We start from the raw sequence: 7,715 nt of genomic DNA, 5'->3' as shown, positions 1-7,715 counted from the left end.
TAGGCAAAAAAAATTTAATAAAAATAAATAAAAAATAATATTGTATTTTAAGAATGGTATAGAAAGATAATTTGATGAATTAGAGTAGTTAGTACTTAGCACATACAATATGTTAGGCAAGATTCTAAGCCACTTAGATCTTTATGGACAGAATATGTAATAGACTAAAATAAATAACACAAAGATTCATTGGCAATGACAAATTGACTTATTTTCAATCATATTAGATGATATTAAAATCATTAACAAATTTACTGTTTTGTTTCATAATAAAAAAGAATATTAAATAACTTCATTAAAAAGTTTGACTAATTAGGCCTATAGCTAAATGGGCAGCATTTTGACCAGTAGACAGGGGATACACATTTTCAAAGACCAGACAAAATTATTTATTTATTTTTTGGGGGGAGAGAATAGTTTTATTATCTGGGGATACAGTGGGGTCCTCTCCCTGGGAGGTGGGTCTTCCACTAGTTACCCCCGCCAGGGCTCCAGGGGGCGTCCTGCGATTCAGTGCTGGGCTCCGCTGGGGGCCGGGCCTTGGAGAAGGCGAAATGTGCAGGGAAGCAGCAGCTGTGGGGTCCTCACCGCCCGCTGCGCCCAGCTGCACCGGGTCTCCTGGTTCTCCTCAGGCCGAGTCTGCGTCTCCGGAGGGCGGCGAACCATCCTGCCAGAACCTTATCCTCACAGCCCAGTTTGACGCAGGTCAGCCATTTCTGCTTCCTCCCCTCGGGCTGGACTTTGCACTTGGGTTTCCTCCAGTCCTTCCTCCGGCCGCTTCTCTGTCTGCCGGAGCTTAAATTCCAGCCTCACAAATGTTCCAGCTGAGGAGGGCGTGTCCAGGGCGCTGTCCCCACTGGTCTCCCGGAAGGCCCGCTGCACGGGCCGGTGCTTGCAGATTCCTCCAGGGCCACCTGCAGGCCCCGGCACTGGCCCCCTGAGCTCGGCCCAGCCGGCGCCCCACCACGCCCACCCACGGGGCCAGCGAGATCCGCAGCCTTCTCAGGCTTCCCCTGTCACCCCGGCCCTGCGAAGCGCGTGTGCGCCTCTTAGTTCTCTGAGCCCGCTGGGAGCCACCTCCTCCCCTGCCCTGCCCCTGAGGGGGCCTGCGTGCAGAATCCTGGACAGAGGCGAAGGAACCGGGAAATGTCCCTTTCTCCACACTGACCTTGGGGTCTGCTGGGTCCTCTCCACTCCCTCCCACCCTGCCTGCGCTGTTCCCTGGGGCCCGCAGTTTCAGCAAAGTTCCCTGCCGCGCCGGAAAGCCGTCCTGTTGCTCACTCTCACCCTTCCTCCTTTTCTGTCCCATTCTCTCTCCCCACTGGGTCTCCTACACGACCCTCTCTCCTTCCGGCTGTCCCCGGAGCCCCTCTCTGCTTCTCCAGCTCAGCCCCCTCTCTGATGGCTTCTCCCTCCCACCCCCAAGAGAATTTCCTGGCTCCCACGGGGTGCCCCCAATCCCGGGGCCTAGGTCAACCAGACAAAATTATTTTAAATGGGAAGATTTGAATTCCGTTGAATTCATGAAAGCAGGAATCCATCTGGTCATATTTTAAATAATTTTGAAATGATAATAGCAACTATCAATTTAAAGTTTAACCAGAATTCAGAATACCCGCCATTTTACCAGGAAAAAAACCTGTTATAACTAACCAAGTCAGTAAGTTTTCAGGATACAATATTAACATATGAACATCAGTTGCATTTTTTTACAGTAACAACAAAATATCTGAAACAGGAATAAAAGTTCCATTTACAATATTATCAAATAGAATGAAATACTTAGGAATGAGTTAACAAAGAATATGAAAGATCTGCATACTGAAAACTATAAAATGTTGAGGAACGAAAATGAAGAATACAAAATGGGAAATATATTATGTGTTCATGGATTCTAAAAATTAATATTGTTAAAATATCCATACTACACAAAGTGATCTATAGAGTTAAATTTCTATCAAAATTTTAATGCCATTTTATTAAAAATGTAGAACAACAATTTTAAAATTAGTATGGAACCACAAAAGACCTCAAATAGCCAAATACTGAGAAGAACAAAAAGGCTGAAAGCCTCACACTTCCTGATTTCAAACTATATTACAAAGCTGTAGTCATCAATATAGTATACTACCTACATAAAAACCAATAGAACAGAAGAGGACCCAGAAATAAACTTACAAAAGTACAGTCAACCGATCCCGCAGAAAGGAGAAAGGATAAACACATCAAGGAGTGGTGTAGGAAAAACCAACTATGCACAGAAAAAAGTGAACCTTTCTCTCATATCATCACAAAATGAATTTGAAATGAAATAAAGACGTAATAAGAACTGAAATCATGAATCCTCTAAAAAAAATGGGGAAAAACCTCCTTGACACTGGTCATGGCAATGATGTTTTGGATATGACACCAAGAACACAGTCAAAAAAAGCAAAAATGAACAAGTGGAACTATGTCAAAGTAAAAATTTTCTGCCCAATAAAGGAAACAACAAAATATAAAGGCATTATAGGAAATGGGAGAAAATATTTGTAAACCATATGTAGGATAATATGTTACTATCCAAAATATATGTCATACTAATCAATACAAAAAAGAACCCACAGCAGAATTAAAAGCAATTTCTTGATTAATAATTGGGCAAAATATATAAATAGCATTTTTTCCAAAGATATACAAATGGCCAGCAGGTATATAAAAATAAAATATAAAAGCTACACAAATTTAAAAAAAGAAGCAGTTTAAATATTCTACAATTTGCACTTACTTTCTTAAATTATAGAATATCCTAAGATGTAATATTGCACAATGAATAAAATGATGCTTGAGAAAACTGTTAAAAAAATAAAATAAATAAATAAATAAATAAATAAATAAATAAATAAATAAATAAATGCTCAACGTCACTAATTATTAGAGTAATTAAAATCAAAATCACAATGAGGTATCACCTTATCCATGGTGTTTGGGTGCCTATTATCAAAAAGCCAAAAGATAAAAGTGTTAGGGTATAGAAAAAGAGAACAGTTGTACACTGTTGCTGAGGATGTCAATTGGTGCAGCTATTATGAAAAACAATATGGACGTTCCTTAAAATTTTTACACTAGAACTACCACTAATCCCAATTGGGATTATAAAGCCAAAGGACATAAAATCAGGATCATCAAGGGCATCTGCACTCCTCTGATACAGATAAATAAACTGAGAGATACATAGCTTCAGCTTTAATACAAATGAAACTCATCTACAACAATATTGATAAATCTTGCAGACATTATGCTAAGTGAAATAAGGAGAATACAGAAGGACAACTACTGCATGATCTCGTTTGTATGTAAAATCTAAAAAAGTAAATAAAAATAAAAAATAAAAAGCCATGGAAACAGTAGAACCGTGGTTCCCATGGGCTAGGAAGAGGGGAAAGTGGGGAGATACCCATAGAAGGGGCGCACCTTCAGTTATAAGGTGAGTAACTGCTGGGGGCCTAATGTACAGAATAGTGACTATAGTTCACAATACTGTGTACTTGACATTTGCTGCAAGAGTAGATCTCAGGTGCTCTCACCACACACACAGAAACGTATTAACTATGTGAGGGGATAGATATGCTAACTAGCTGAACTGAGATAATTTAAAGACTACTGACATTTCAAAACACTATTGTACAATACACTAAAAATATACACTTTTCAATTTGTCAATCATAGCTCAGCGAATGGAGGAAAAAAATAAGAGTAACCAGCAGGTCATATCAAGCCACACGGAAACTCGATTTAAAACACGCTTGGCCACAGTTTCCAGCTCAACTCGGGAACGGCCGGAGCGCTTCTGGCCCCTGGACTTCGACGTTCCTCCCGCAGCCCCCGTGGCTGGGGAAGGTACAATCGTTCCCAGGATTGCAGGCCCTGCAGATCCGGTGGGGCCATCGCTGTCCCCTTGCTCTTGCCGCAGCCCCGTTAGCCTCCGCGTTTCGGGGAGTCCAGGCCGGGGAGGCTGCCTGTGGCTGCCCGCGCGCCCGTGGCTGTGGCTCCGCCGGCCCCCGCTTCGGCCCCGCGCAGCCCCTCCGAGGCCGCAGCCGTCTGGTGCCCGAACTGACGGCCTCGGGCCCGTACCGGCAGCCAACGCCTTCGTTGTGGCCGCTCCACCTCCTCCCCGAGCCCGAGCTGGTCCAGCGGAGGAGGGCGGAGAAGCTGGAACCCGAACGCTGAGCTGCAGGCGGCAGGTGCGGGAACGGGAGATGCTTGACCTCGCACAGGAAGGCTGCTCAGAGCGACAGGAGCAACCGCCAGGAGCTCCGCACGCAGCTGGAAGAACTCAGTAACATACTCCGCTGTGGGAGAAATGGAGATAATAAAAGTCTGATGTAGAAGTACTCACAGAGAACCATGCTCCTTGGTCAGTCTCAGATTATTATTATCAGACCTACTCTAATGATGTTAGTCTTCCAAATAAAGCGAGTGACTGAACAGTCAAATCAGCAAGATCAGAATATTGAAACTCCTGCTTTGAAATTCTAATGACCAGTTACAAATAGAAAATGATGGTCACCCTGGTACTGATAGGACAGCAAATGTTGAATGTAGACAAGAGGGTCATTTGCCTCAAATTCACAGGAGCCAGCATCTGCATTAGCAGCACAAGATACGTCCTTAGAAGGTTCGTCATTAGCTGGAAGTTTGAGAGCTGCAGCAGAAGCGGCTTTATCATAGACTGGATTTAGTCATGATGAAAATGCTGGACGGTATTTTGACCACAGCACTGGTTTCTATTAAGATTCTGAGAATCAAATATATTATGATTTAATTTATTACTACTGTGATGTGGAAAGTGGTCACTATCAATTTCATTCTCGAGTAGATTTGCAACCTTATCGGACTTATAGGACCAAACAAAAATAAAAAATTGAGAAAAGAAAGGATCCAGATTCTTCTACAAAAAAAAAAAAAAAATGAGGAAAAGGATTTGAATTCAGAGGATCAAGGAGCCTTCAGTGTTGAACATACAAGCTGCAATGGGAAAGACAATATCACAAATGTGAAAAAAAAGCCAAAATAGTCATTCATCACAAAAATAATCCCCCAAAATTCACTGTTTCATTTAGTGGAAATACTATGGAATCTCCTCTTAATGAAAACATCTCAATTCAACTTTAAGGATGAGAAAATCACAGAGACTCATGTGAACCAGACGAAGGTGAAATTACAGACTCTCAGACCGAGGGTAGTTATGATGAAGGCATTACCAGTAAAGGCAATGCAACTGCAAAAGATACTGAGGAGGAAGATGAGGAAAAATTGTGGCCCTCATATATGAGAGTAACTGTCATTAGATCACCTGTGTTACAGACAGGATCACTCTTCATCCTTACTGCTGTAAAACCTGCTACAAATGGAAGGGAAAATGATATGCAGCATACTCTTCGAATCCCTGAAGTTGGTGTAAGTTTCATGCAGAGATTTATTTTGACCATGACTTACAAAGTTATGTCCTTTTGGATCAGGCCGTCAAAATGGAACAATTGTTAATGGAAACTGGATTGTTCAGCTGAAAACTAAATGTGACCCTTATGAACCTGAGCATGGAGATAAAGTGAAAGTTGGAGACACTGTGTTATCTTATGACATTCACCCTGGCAGTAATAGCTGTGTTGGATGTGAACGAGGGCAGGTTAGAGCTCACCTTTTCCTTGATAAGAAAGATGAATCATTTGTTGGTCCATCATTGACTAAGAAGGAAACGAGTTGGAAAGAAGAAAATGATTTTAAAAATATATGAGTAAAATATGGTTTACAGAATACAGACTACAAAGATGATAAGATACTGGAGAATCAAAAATATAAAGATAGAGCTGGAAAACATAGGGAGCAGATTGGAAGTGAAGGAAATTTCCAAAGAGATGATGCTCCTGCATCTGTTCATTCTGAAAATACTCATAGTGTCAAAGTTCAGAAGGTGTTGAAAAAGATGTGTTGATAACAGGAGAAGGCCTGGGGAAGGATGGTGGGAGAATAAAAACTCCAATACAGCTTCAGCTTCGGCAAACACATGCAGGATTGGAGACAGACAAACCATCCTCTATTAAAGAGACTCACCTTCTCCAAAACAACAACAACAACAACAACAACAACAACTGGGACAAAGTACAGGAGAGATTTGCTGAAAACTTTCAACAACAACAACAACAACTGGGACAAAGCACAGGAGAGGTTTGCTGGAAACTTTCCAGAAACTAAACTTCAAAAAGATGACCTAGGAACCATTCCTTGGGTAAAAGGGACTGAGGAGTGAAGGTTAATCACAGAAGAAAACTCAAGCTTTTTTATAAATAGAGTTTGGAAACTCTTATTTTATTGCAGAATGTTTCTCCCCAAAAAAGTCAGTGGCACAAGAAAGCTATGCCACAATTTACCCCTTCCTCATTCAGAAATGTGTAATAAAATGTGGTTTGCAGCTTTTAAACACATTTTTAAACTAATTAGTGACTGAATTAAGTTATGCAGTAAGTGAACTAAAGTTCACAGGGCACAGATAAGTTTATCAAACTTTACTATTTTATCTTGTCATTTACAACATCCGTATAAATAATTAACCATATAAGCAAAATTCATATAACCACTTAAATGTTCATTTGTCCTTGTCTCCATATATTCATACTAGTATGCACAGGAAATACAGCAAAAGAAACATCTGAAGTCTATAAAAATAAATCTGACAATATACATTCTTTTTTATGCCCTTCAGGACCTACATAAAAAATGTTGAGACAACATGAATAGTGATGCATACATTTTCTTATATTTGGAATAGCCTAAATCATATTAAAGAACTAATGAACAGGTGACACGTCACAGAAAATTCGTCTTTTATTGTTTTCTTCGGTGAAGAATCTGAATTTGTTGACATATACTATACATTCAGCATTTGTATTTGGTTTGTTTCATAGCTAATGAAATGTTTATACATGAACAAATGAGTACAGTATTGAAATAGTCCACGTGCTGGCATTCATACTTTTTATAAATACCATTGCAGGCAATGAAGTTGTGCCAGAAAAAACTGATTTCGAGTACAAAAGGAATACTTAGCCAGGGCCTCAAGCTCAATATATTTATTGAAAATGTCCTAAATTGCCATAAAGCATTATAATGTTAAATTACTCATTTCAATAAATTATGAATTAAACAAAAAATACAACTGATGTCTTTTATGGATCAGGGAAGTGCTAATGAGACAGAATGGCCATTGAAGACAAAAGGTCTGAATTCAGGTAAATAATTTTACTCATATTAGTTTTATGTTAGAGAAAACAATACTTCTGACCATATACTATTTATTGCAGTGGAGTATTTCAAAAATATTTACATAATGTATAATTAATTTTCTAATGGTATAAAATTAATCACACTCTACAAATTATTAAAATATGGTCTATTGATGAGAGGAGTGTTTCAAATGAAAAAAACTTGGAATTTCTCATGGTGATAGATGCCATAGAAAATCTATGTAAGGCCAGGGGCGGTGGCTCATGCCTGTAATCCCATCACTTTGAGAGGCTGAGGCGGGCGGATCAGGAGGTCAGGAGATCGAGATCATCCTGGCTAACACAGTGAAACCCCGTCTCTACTACAAATACAAAAAATTAGCCAGGCGAGGTGGCGGGCGCCTGTAGTCCCAGCTACTCAGGAGGCTGAGGCAGGAGAATGGCATGAACCCT

General features: G+C 40.3%; 1 pseudogene; it reads left to right on the top strand.

Annotated features, from left to right (window-relative positions):
- Positions 1–3,716: 3,716 nt before the first annotated feature.
- On the top strand, positions 3,717–6,289 carry LOC116464035 (angiogenic factor with G patch and FHA domains 1-like; annotated as a pseudogene).
- Positions 6,290–7,715: the final 1,426 nt, after the last annotated feature.

Source organism: Hylobates moloch, unplaced genomic scaffold (assembly GCF_009828535.3).
Source record: "Hylobates moloch isolate HMO894 unplaced genomic scaffold, HMol_V3 SCAFFOLD_131, whole genome shotgun sequence".
NCBI classification, from domain to species: Eukaryota; Metazoa; Chordata; class Mammalia; order Primates; family Hylobatidae; genus Hylobates; species Hylobates moloch.
Note: the sequence above shows the minus strand (reverse complement) of the source record. Positions and strands in the feature narration are given on the sequence as shown.